At 45.0% G+C, this 12,983-nt stretch overlaps 1 protein-coding gene across 4 annotated transcripts in view; it reads right to left on the bottom strand.

The window, feature by feature from the left end:
• AADAT (aminoadipate aminotransferase) overlaps positions 1 to 12,983 on the bottom strand; it is a 1,031,752-nt gene that overhangs the window by 598,791 nt on the left and 419,978 nt on the right. The gene's annotated exons all lie outside the window — the stretch shown is intronic.

The following is a 12,983-nucleotide window of genomic DNA, read 5'->3' as shown; positions in this document are numbered from 1 at the left end:
CGAAAAAATAATGCAAACTGTGTGGCTTTAGACTACATTTTTCATAGAAAGTATACAGTAAAATACACCATTTCAGCCCATTATTTGTAACATTTTCTCAGGTTTGCATTAGCAAACTATAAGAGAAACAGACCCACTAAGCTTGTGGCCCAGAGATCCCACCCTGGTAGCAGGAGACTGGGAATAGCATTAAGACTGCAAAAGACAACGCTACATGGGAGCAATAGTGCACACAGTGGTGCTTGCAAGAGAAAACAACCTAGGCTGGAAGCAGGGAAATGGAGTATGTTGCTGTAATGATGGCCTCCATGCTTTGCTTGGTTGACAGTGAATTATTTATTCACAAGTTACGTATACAATAAAGACCCCCAACCAGTGCCCAGAAACACATTGAGCCAACTGCTCTCTGGCAAAGCATAACATTCCAGCTGAGGGCTGAACACTACATTCCACACAAAGATTCTAACACTCCCTCAAGCACATACAACACATCAGTTGCTTACCTGTAACTCCTGTTCTCCAGCATTTGTATCTTTCATGGATTTACATGCTGTGAATAGATTGCCACAGCAGTAAACATCTTGTAATAGGAGGTGTAATGGGAGAAGGCATAGCTTATTAAAACAAGCGTTGCATGACGGTTCTTCCGACCTTTGCTTTAGCCTCTCCTTGTCCCTCCATGCAGTAATGCTTGAGAAAGGTGTGCGGGACTACCCAGGTTGCTGCCAGGCATATTTCTGACAGGGGAATCCCTGCCCATAGCGCTGCTGAAGCTCTCACTGCTCTAGTGGAATGAACGTGAACAGGTCCCTGTAGTGGCTGATTGGCCTGGGTGTGTGCTGTGGAAATTGTGGCAGCGATCTATCTAGCAATACCTTGTTTTGAGATAGGTTGACCTTTGTTAGGGGCCCCAAAGTCCACAAATAGTTGCAATGTGCACCTGAAGTTCTTTGTTCTGTCGATATAGATCTTCTAAGGTCTAGCAAGTGTAGAGACTGTTACGCTGGTGCAGATGGATGTGTGAAGAACACTGGAAGAGTAACCTCAGTTTGTAAGTGGAAGGTGAATAGTACCTTGGGGATTAACGTAGGTTGTTCTCAGGATGACCTTGTTCCTTTCAAATCTGAGAAATGCATGTTTGACAGATAGTGCATGTATTTCTGACAACTGCCTGACGTGATCGCCACCAGAAAAGCGGTTTTCCAAGACATGAACTTTAGGTCTGTGGTCGCCATTGGTTCGAACATTGGTTTAATTAGAGCAGACAGCACTGTGTTTAAGCTCCACTGAGGTGGTGTTTTTTTCTGAGGGGGGTAGGTGCGGAATAGGCCCCTCATGAAGTGTTCTATGATGCAAGCTCCGAAAATGGGAGCTTTTCCTTTTGTTGTGGTGTATCTAGAAACTGCTGCCAAATGTACCTTGATGGATGAGTGTCATAAGCTATTTTTGGCTAATTTCGACAGGTACGGTAGGATTTGGTGAGGTGACACACGCAACAGATCCAATTGCTCTTGAGAACACCATGTGCAAACTCTATCCCACTTTTATTTGTATTTGTTTGTTGATTCTGCCCATGCAGCCTTTAGGATGTTTCTGCACTCCTGTGTGATTGGGAGTTCCCCGAACTCTTTTAAAGCCAGGCTTTTAAGTTGAGCACCCCTGTATTGTGGTGACGCACCTGTTGGTTGAACATGGTTAGTAGGTCAGGGTCTTGACCCAGAGGAATTGGACGGTCCTGGGACAGATGAACAAAGTCTGAAAACCACTGTTTTCTCACCCATGTTGGCGCTATAAGGATAACCGTTCACTTGTACATTGCAATCATTTGTAGGACCCTGCATATGACTGGCATTGGAGGGAATGCATATGCATAGATTACCCCTCATGACATTGCGAATGTGTCGCATAGTGATTGATGGTGTGGATACCTGCACGGAAATAGCAGGCATTTCTTGTTCTCCCATGTGGCAAATAAATCGATGGTCTGTGTTCCCCATCTGTTGAAGATCTGTAGGAGTTTCTTGTCCGCCAGCTGCCACTCATGCGACTGGTTGTTGGCCCTGCTCAGTTGATCTGCAGTTTCGTTTTCTTTTCTAGGAACGTGAAAAGCTTGTATTTACATGTGGTTCTGGAGGGCCCAATGCCACAGCCGTTGGGCTGCTCTGGAGAGTGTCCTTGACCTCGTCCCTCCTTGCTTTCTTACATAGTACATTGTGGTAGTGTTGTCTGTAAACACTCTTACCACTTTGTCTTTGAGCACTGGCTGGAATGAGTGGAGGGCATGAGCCAATGCTTTCAGTTTCAGTATGTTGATGTGGAGTTGTGCCTCGGTCAGAGACCAACTGCCCTTCACTGATAGTTGGTGTGTGTGCTCGCCTCATCCTGTTAGTGAGGCATCTGTTATCAGGGTTTGTTGAAGAGGTGAATCTCTGAATGGGATTCACTCTGAGATGTGGGATGATATCAGCCACCCCTGCAAGTTGTCGGTGAGCGACTTTGTTACTGTCAACTTGCCGTTCCATGTTCTCTTTAGCTGGGACGACCGATCCGCGAAGAATTCTTGTAGCGGTTTCATTTGTAACCTGCAATGTTGTATTAGGGGAACACATGACGACATGGTGCCCAAGAGTTGCATGATGGATCGGACTGTGACTTTGGCTCATGGGTAGAACTTCCTTAGCCGGGGTATCGACGCAGCCCTTTCTGCAAAGGGACCTACTCGGTCCTCGTTGGTGTTGAACTGTGCCCCTAAGAATACCAACGTGCTTGATGGCTTGAAACAGGACTTGCTTGAATTTATAGCGAAGCCCAGGCATAAGAGGGTGTTGACCTGCCGGATCGCTGTTTCGGCCATTTTGTGTGATGGTGCCCGTACCAACCAATCGTCCAAGCATGTATATACATGGTATCCTCCTTATCTGAGGGAAGCGGCTATAGGAGTCAGGCATTTTGTGACAGTTCTCTGGGCTGAGAGAAGGCCAAATGGGGGGACTTTGAATTGGAAGTGGTCTGCGCCCACTACGAATCTTAGGAATTTTCTGTGGCGATGTGGAAGTATGCGTCTTTGAGATCTAGCCACGTTAGGAAGTCTTTCTCCTTACTGACTTGATGACATCTGTTAGGGTGACCATCTTGAATTGTTGCTTCTTGACGTATTTGTTGAGATTTCTTAAGTTCAGAATTGGTCTCCATGAAGAGTCTGGTTTTTTGACGACTAAGAACCTGGAGTAGGTTCCTTTGCGCCTTTGATCTCAAGGGACTTTTTCTATTGCTTTTTTCATGAGCAGTTTTTCTACTTCGCCCTTTAAGATGTTTACGTGCAGTTGGTGTTGAAATATTGGGGGCACTGGAATGGGAGCTCCCTGGAATTCTATTGCGTGACAGTTCTTTATGATGTCTATCACCCACTTGTCTGTGGTTAACTGTTGCCACAGCTGTAGATGGTGTTCCAAGTTGCCCCCTACTTCCTGCAGTTGAACCGTGGGTGTGCGTTGCCGACAGATGTCAGGCTTGCTTTGGTGCCGGCCCCTAGAGATTGATGCTGTTTGGTGCCTCCTTTGAGCTTACCAGTAGTCTTTTTGCTTATATGGCTACGACCGGTGGTATTCCTGGTAGTACCCTTGTGAATATGAGGATGTTCTTTGGTATGTCTTAGCTCCTCTATTTTTGCTGTAGAATGACCAGAGGCCGCCCGAAAAGAGTGAACATTGCACCTCCCAGTCAGTGTGGTGAGCAATCGCGCTGTATCCATGTCTGCTTTTATGGCTTTAAGGACGTCATCAATTTTGGGACCAAAGATTTGGTCTCAATCAAAAGGCATATCTAGCACCTTTGATTGCCCCACTACAATTTAAACTAACAAAGACAAATAACACTTAGTTCACAACAGACAGACAAAAAGCTTAAAGACTAAATGAAAAAAGAGGAAGAAATTTGGAGACTCTGCAGTTAAAATGGCAGCTAAAGATGCCTTAATAAATATGAAAAAGCAATCTTCATAACCAAATCCTCATTAATTCAAACAAAGATTGATTTAGCAGTCAGCAAACCCAAGAGAATGATTTTCAACAATAATGAAATTCTTTAATCCTCTAAGCACTCTCTAGCCATGCCCCAGCTAAGAGAATGGCTGATGTTAATTTCTTTCTAGAGAAGATAGAAAATATCCAAAAAGAGATCAATCAAAAAGCACTCACGCTCATATACCACCCACCTTAAATTACCACATTGACACCACGGCTAAAGAAATCTATAGAGATGTCAGAATTAGGCTTCTCACATCGTATTACCAAGCCTACCCACAACAAAGGGAGAACACTAGATTGGATAGCAGACATTAACTATTAATATCCTCTCTAACACAACTTGTGCTTGGTCTGACCACCACATCATATCATTCACCATACAGGACAGCAACCGGCCTAACCACTGCATCCCACTAGCACCACCTACACGTACCAGGATCAACTGCAACATAACTGTTGAGAAACTACTCAAACTACTCCCATTATCAACCTTAATATCCCTAACACAGACCCATCTTTATTAGTAGACTTGTACAATTATACACTACTCAATGCCATCAATAAAGTAGCGCCTTTATTGAGCAAACCCAGATCCCGTGCTCATTTAAATTTTTGGCTCACTCCTCATCTCAGAACCTTACGTAAAAACAAAAGAAATGCTGAAACATTACGGAATAGCCTTCCCTCTGCATCCAACAAAGACACATTCTCAAAAGCCTCTCTCATCTACAAAGCTGCCATTCACCAGTCTAAATGCAAAACTTACAATGATAGAATCATCAAAGCTAAACCGAGCACTAAAGAACTATTTAGCATCCTTAGAGAGTTAGAATCTCCTACACCACCTCCAGACTCCTGTACTAAAGACACCTTATGCTGCACAAATATACAGAAAGCGTTACTGGACAAAATAGTGCTTCTACAAACTAAAACTGAATCCAAAAAAACTCAGCCTCACCTCCGATACATCCCAACTCAAGCCATTAGCATCTTCACCCAAACTACACAATCTATTCAACTTCACACCTCTCTCCATCAAGGACGTAGAGGGCATAATAATGGACCTTAAACCATCTTGATGTCAGGGGGACATCTGCCCAGCATCCATCATCAAAGAGGCAGCGGGGGATCTCGCTCCTTTCATTACTAAACTTATTAACGCCTCAGTTGAAACTAGTATAGTCCCTACCAATCTGAAAGATGCCTGGGTCATCCCCTTACTAAAGAAACCTACCCTTGATCCAAACATCCCAACAAATTATAGACCGATCACTGCAGTACCGTTCCTCCTGAAAATCTTAGATAGGGCAGGCTACTTTCAGATTCAGAAACATCTTGAAAGTAATAACCTCCTCGGCCTTCGACAAACAGGCTTTAGACCCAGACACAGCACCGAAACGGCTCTGCTAGATAAAAAAAACAGATGGATGACATCAAAGGGAAGCCAGCCCTTCTACTATTATTAGACTTATCGGCTGCCTTTGATTTAGTAAATTATAAAGTCTTATACAACCACCTCATCACAGCAGCTCACTTTTCTGACAAAGCAACTACCTAGATCCAATCATTCGTGGATAACAGAACTATGAGAGTGTTCGCACCCACAGCGTCAGCCGAGCCAGCACGAGACACATGTGGAGTCCCCCAGGGCTCTTGCGTCTCTCCAACGCTTTACAATATTTTTACGAAGTCCCGCTTCGATGACCTAGACCATTTGGGTGTCACCTGCACCAACTATGTGGATGAACCCGACATTCTCATCCGTATCACTGGCGACTACAGCACTGATTCTAAACTACTATACGATACACACCTAATCATACAAGCATGAATGGCAAAGCATGGACTAGGTCTTAATGACAATAGGACAAAGCTACTTCTCATAGGTTCCCAAACAAGACTCAAACTTGACAGACAGTTTAACTCATTCAACATCAACAACATAAATGTTTCACAGGATGTAAAAACATTATGCATTTATCTAGACTCTTCATTTAACTCTGCCAAGACAAATTAATGCAAAGCATCAGCCATTGCCTACGCCTGCAAACTAATTAACTCCTGCAGACCTTTCTTATCCACAGATAACTGCACATCAATAGCCAGGGTGTCATTCTATCCAAATTAGACTATTGTAACGCTGTGTATTTAGGAACTAACTAGCGTAACCCCAGCATAACTTAAACAAGTTGCAAATACTCCAAAACAATGTGCTTAGATCTGCAATGAACATCCCCAGATCTCACCACATCTCGGGCTGAGATGTAATGTGCACTGGCTATCAGTCAAACACAGCATTGCATTCAAAACCCTGTCACTCACTCATAAATGTCTCTCAAATCTAGCACCCAAATACCTGGTTGACAAATTCTCACTAAACATCTCAGACCTACCAACTAGATCTGCACAACTACATTGCCTTAAGATCCCCAGGTTTAAGCTACAGAAGGCAGGGGGCAGTAGCTTCCCGGTTTTAGCAGCAAAACTATGGAATACCTTACCGTTAACACTAAGAGTAGAACCTTCTTACATCAACTTCAGAAAAAATGCAAAAACCTGCATTCTCACGCAGGATACTCAATAATATTGTAGGTCTTATTTTCCTGCTCATGTATGTACCTACATGTGATGTACCTACCTGTGCTGCACTTTAACAAATCCTTATCCTGTTTCAACATTATGTAAAGTGCGTGAAATGTGCAACTGTAACTATGCAAAGAAATGTGCCCAGATACCTAAGGGTTCGGTGCAGTATATAAATTAATTAATTAATTAATTAATTAGATCCAGAAGTCCTTCAGAACTATCGGCCGGTGGCAGGTTTGTCATGGCCAGCTAAATTAATGGAGAAGGTGGTAACGCTACAATTGCAATCCCATATTGAGAAGTACCAAATCTTAGATACATATCTGGGTTCCGTCCCCTACACAGAACTAAGACAGCGTTGGTTGCAGTATGGGACGATATTATAAGAAACGCTGATGAAGAAGCAAGGACCCTATTAATCATGCTGGACCTCTGCATGGGCTTTGATACGGTGGACTTCAATATCATGATGTCTAGACTAACCATAGTGGTCGGCAAATCTAACCATGCACTGGCTTGGTTCTGGGCTTTCCTGATGGAGCAACCCCAATTTGTTAAACTGGGAAATGATGTCTCAAAAGACGCCCCAGTTCAGAGTGGCGTCCCACAGGGATACTCTGTGTCTCCCATCTTGATTCATATTTATATACAGCCACTGATGTGAATCTCGTCTAAATGTGTGTTGTCATCACTCTTAGGCAGATGATACACAGTTATATCTCCAGGTTAATGATTCCAATGCTTCTCCCTTAAACATTATACAATGCACGGAAGAAATCGCAAGCTGGATGACATTAAATAAACAGAACCCTAACCTGTCAAAAATGAAAATCATACTGCTGAGCCCAAAACGATTGTCCAATCACTACATTGATACTATTCTCTCCTCCCCCCTGTTCGGTCTACCGACCTCCTGTGCCCCCAAAGTGAAGAACCTAGAGTTCTACTGGAAGTCCAACGTGGCCTGTGATCACCAAGTTGGGGCCATGGCCCATTTATTACACCCTTCGGGTAGTGCGAACAGTTCTCCATTATCATGCTCCGTCGGACTTCCAGTAGTAGAATCATTGGTAAATTCAAAATTGGATTCCGCCAATGCCAACCTTGTGAGCATTTCAAAATTAAAACTACAGCGACTGCAAGTAGCCAAAACACAGCAGTTACTTTGAGATACTTTGCAGTATCTAAACGCAGGTTTAATCTTCAATGATCTTTACACTGGTTAGCAGTGGACCAAAGGATCCATTTTAAGATGTCTGGTCTATAAATGTATCAATGGACTGGCACCTCCTTAGCTAGCAGATAAGATCTCTTGCTACTTCCCAACCAGATCCCTAAATACCGAGAACAAGAACTTACTTAGGGTCTGAGGGTATCCTCACTTCTACTCCACTGGATCCTCTTCTCAGGTGGCCAGGGAAAGGCCATCGCTTTTGGATCCTGGCCCTGGGGGGTGGAGAAGTGAGGAAGGGTCACCTGGGTGGAGGGTCCTTGGTGATTGGGAGTGGGGTGCCCATAAGCGAGACATAGTATCCCCATTTCCCGACCCCTAGACCCTTCCTTTATGGGCTACTGCAAAACATCTCCCCACCTTTAATATCTGAAAGTGCTGGGACAAAGAAGATGAGATAGAGTAATGAACACTAAACCGTCATTTTACCACTCTAGTACTGGGAAGAAGATGCCTTCAGAGTATGGTGTTAAGCATGTCCCCTTTATCATAGCCAGGCAAGCCCAATTGAGGATCTACTTCTGTAACCAGTTACATGGCTGCAGGTGTATAAAGAGAGGGCCAGCGAACAGCACAGGGAGCAAGAGGGAGGCCTGTGGCTAAGAGACAAGCAGGGAATCCCTGTCCCAAGGAGGCAGCTGTGGTGGGACCGGTGGAGGAGCAAGGATGTCAGCCAGCAGCCTAGAGAACCTATACAGCCCAAGGTGAGTCAGGCCGTTGGGCTATTACAAGTGTGGGAGCTTCCACAGTGAGGAATCAGCAGCAGGAGCAGTGAGCAGAAGAAAGAAAAAACGCTGCCCACGTCCGTACAAAGGCAGCAAAGCTACCAGTAGAAGCAAGAAAGCCCGGTGTGGTGGCCAAGTGCGGGCCCCTTTCCAAAAGCCCGCCTCGGCATCAGCCTCGGGTTGCAGCAAATAAGGCGCTCAGAAGCAGACTGCTGGTAAACCAAGCTTGTATTAGGTAGCAAATACACAGCATTCAGAGTGATCAGTTTATCAGCAGGGAACATAACAGGACAAGTGTTCAGGTAGTCAGCACATAGAGCTCTCTAGGGGCACACCGCTAGAGTGCCAGTTATATAGCATATCCTAGCACTTTCACAATGGGTGTGTTACTTGGCACGATATTGCAAACATTTGACAAGAACTGTCGACATCCCACTTGTGACCCTGAGACGCAGTCCTGCGGGGACATTGTTTGGTATTATGAATAAGCAGCAGTCACAGAAACCCTACTGTTATTTCCCATATATGGGGCTAATGCTATACTTGTAGAGAATAAGTAGAAGAGAAAGTCTGACGTGTCCTCTGCCCTGGGCAGGGTTTGGGCATGTCCGGGGTGGTGGATACAGTGGGAAGAGAGCGAGCATAATGTAGTATACCATAACAATCCTGCATAACATAGCATAGCAATCCTGCCACATCACCGGTATACGAGAGGGGCTCACATGAGTTGGCCCGCCAACCTACAGAGTGAGAAACCCGAAGGTGTCTCCCCAACTAGTCCCCGGGGATCTGTCATCCAGGTGGCCAGGACACAGATCCCCGGGGACCAGCTATAGGATCCAGTTCCTGGGGGGTGGACCAGTGAGGGAGGATCACCTGGATGGGGGACCTTGGGGAGTGGAAGTGGGACACTGACGGGTGAGACGCGGTATCCTCCTTCTTCTGACACCTTTTGCCCAATCTACCACATAGGACATTCAGAAACACTGCCCCCCCCCCTTTTTCCACATGAACACTTTTGCACACCACGAAAGACAACAGACTAACACCAGACCCGTTTACCTGACATGTCCCAATACAAGGGCCAGGCAAAGTCAGGCAATTGACCAAAACCACACACACTTTGTTAGAGAGAATTCTCAGAAATGTGCTAATTCCTCTCTACCTTAGAGACCCCCAGCACTTTTGCTGGACTCTAGGACTTAATTTTTAACCTGGAGAGAGAGACATTTTTCCCACACTCTCATGTATTTTTTCTGTGATTTAACACTGTGTTTCTTTTGGTTTTGGAGTCTGACAAACGCCATAGGCATCATCTTTGCATTGTGACACACAGCACCTTCAGTGCAGTGGCAGGGGGAAGTCTCTTAGATTTCCCAAAGTAGTAAATTCCTTCTCTTGGTGAAACTACTGTTTCCAAGAGCAGTGAAGTGACATTGACTTTACCTACAATTTGTAAAATTGTGGACCCAACACACACTATCTTACCATAGGGTGCTCGAGGGGTTACTTACTATCCCCCTTCGTCTAGTTTCTCATGTAACATTTTTATATTACCCTTTCTACAATTAATGGCTGGCGGCAGTGGCTTACTTTTTACTAACATTGTGTGTTTTTACTAACATTGTGGACCGTTGGTTTGCCCGGTGAAGACCTGCTGCTGTGCTGAAGCTCAGAATTCGCCTCCACTAGAGAAGCCCTGCAAGGACGACTTCTCCCTTTGAGTTGGTGGGACCAATCAACTCCAAAGTGAACTCGTTTGGACATCCTCTCTGAGCTGGCTGTACTTACACTACTGCTGGAACCGAAGTGCCAGGGAGAGGAACACCAAACGGAGTGCATCACTTCAGTCGGACCCGAGGTTGTGGAAGATCCTCTGGACTCCCAGTAAGCAGGACTGACCAAGCCTGAGCCACCTCAACAGAGTGCTGGACCCCAGATGCGAGGAAAGTTCAGAGTGGTAACTGAGAGTCTGCAATGGTGCTATTTGATGAGACGTGAGGAGCTGAAACAGCAATGTACCGCTGAATAGAAGTTTTTCCTTTTCTGCCGCTGACCATCCCATTGCACTGTAGGAGTCCCCAGAAGTCCTCCCTCCTGTCCCCACGGCTGAGGCCCAGGAACAACAGGATCTACAGAGCTGCACAGGAACAGAAGCCAGCTGGAACCATTTCTTCTAACCAAAGGTACTGTAAAGTTTGAGAGGACTTGCCTCTCCTTGTTGTAGCCTTACTTGATCTCAATTGAAACTTGTCTTGGTTGCTTCTGTAGAGTTGCTTGCATCTTCTACCTCTCACAAGCCTCCCAGCTTGTGACCCTAACACTGATTCAACTTTTTCTACAAAGACTTCTAAAACATTGTGCAAGACTTACTTACCTGCAAGAAGTTCTTCAGCTCAACTAGACTTTTGCCCAATTGACATTGGCTGCCTGGCTCCCTGAATGACTCTTCTCTCTTCTACGTGTGTCTTACCCTCCCTCCAGGAAAGGGTTCATTTACTTTGCATTGAGGGGGTTCAAAAGTACTTACCTGCTTCAGAATATTTGTGTGATCTCTTGTTTTATTCTGAAATCTCTTTACTTTAACACTCATGTCAGTATTGCTCTAAATGTACCAGTGATATATTAATATCCACAGTGTCCTAGATATTTAAGACAACTGAGGGTGTAGGAAGTGTCTGGGTGCCATCCCAAATGGGTACTTGCTGATTTAGAGAAACTAAGAGTGTGTATTTGTGTGTTACTTTTATATTGACCCTTCTGAAGAAGGCTTATTCAAACCGACTATTAAATAAATGAATCATTGTCTAATCAAGAAACCTTGAGTGTAAGTGTTTATTTGGATACTTGTCACTGTGAATCTCTGTGTAACTCCCCTACTGCTCACATTGACCCCTCTTGAGATGAGCCTGGCTGCTCAGCCACCACTACCAACCTGTGTAGTACAGACTTATACCAAAGGTTGGGTTCCTATTGCCAGGAGGTCAAGGTTGTTGTAGTACTACTCCAAATCTTGCCTAACACACCTGATGGCCCTTTCCCTTCCCCACAGGGATAAAAGGTGGAGCACAAGAGCACAGTACAAGCAAGGCAGACCGCATGACGAGAGAGCTAACTCAGCACGGCAGTTCAAGAGGAGGAGAAAGACGGTGCGAACCGAGAGGGTGACAAGGAGAGAAGCGACCTTGCCCTTTCCGAGCCAGGTCCGTGAAACCTCAGTGGAAAGAATTGTAAGACAGCGAACAATAGCCAACGTGTATTGCAGCAGATGTCAATGGTACAAGGGGCCTTCCTCCACTGATAACCAAGCCGAGGGGAAACGTTTGCCATAGTGGTATTGGCCTTGACTACCGAGATAAGAGAAGCTAAGCGGTTCCTCACAGCCAGTGAGTCGAGGGGAGAGCTGATAAGAAATCAAACTGTGTTGAACAAAACTAGCAAACGGCTAATTGATACGAGAGGGGGAAACCAGCTACAGAGAAGTCATACACCACTTGGGTGTTCACTTGCGCAACTCTAGGCGATTACCCTATGGTTGAAACTAACGTTACCAGAATGCCTTGGGAACGGCACGAGAAGAGGGTCAAAGTGGTCATACAGGGGTCTAGCAAAATCCTCTGTACAGTCAAAAGTCTAGCAAAATCCTCTGTACAGTCGAAAGTCTTTGACCGGCAGAAGATTGTAAAGTTAAGGGAAGTGAATCCTGCATCATAAGAAAGTAGAAGAAATTTTGTAACTGGAAGAGTGAACCCGACATAGGGATGCCGATGGAAAGGGGCGAAGCCTAAAAGTCCAGAGGAACAGTATGTTGACAAAGGTGAAGCTGACAGAGGGATGTCCACAGTGAACTGTTTAAAGAGACTTTAAGACGTGTGAATGCAAGGAAAGCCATAGTGAACCCGACAGAGGGAGGCTGATGATCAAGGGGGATCTGAGTCCAGAAGAAGGGATCCAGTGGTGAAAAGTCATCACCCAACGTACAAACAGAAAGGAACTTTTATAGTTGTTATTTTGAAAACATCAGGTCAATGGAGGCAAGAGACTTTTTTGTAGGAAAGAGATTTAACAACCAAAGGTCCCGATAGCTGAGAACGGAATGGCCGTCTCGTGCGGGAAAGCTCGAGCGTGTGCTGTGCTCATGAGCCCCGCCTTGAACCGTGCTAAAAACGTGGGGAAGTGAGACCCTTATCCTGACCTATCTTTTGTGAACACTTTTTCTTGTGAAACCTCATCCCACACTCTTTTTTGTATTTAGCTTAAGGATTGGCAATAGTTTTTTTTTAGTATAGGTTTTCTATTTTGACAACACGCCACTAGGACTGCCTTATTTTGATTTGATGGACGTAGCTTGCTCCCATCTTAGATTTAGGTTTAGATAAGGCGTTTTTCCACCCTACCTATACAGTTTAATAAACA

The sequence above is a fragment of the Ambystoma mexicanum genome, chromosome 6q, assembly GCF_040938575.1.
Source record: "Ambystoma mexicanum isolate Mex_15411 chromosome 6q, UKY_AmexF1_1, whole genome shotgun sequence".
In the NCBI taxonomy this organism is placed as follows: Eukaryota; Metazoa; Chordata; class Amphibia; order Caudata; family Ambystomatidae; genus Ambystoma; species Ambystoma mexicanum.
The sequence above is the reverse complement of the archived record's forward strand: the minus strand, read 5'-3'. Positions and strand labels throughout refer to the sequence as shown.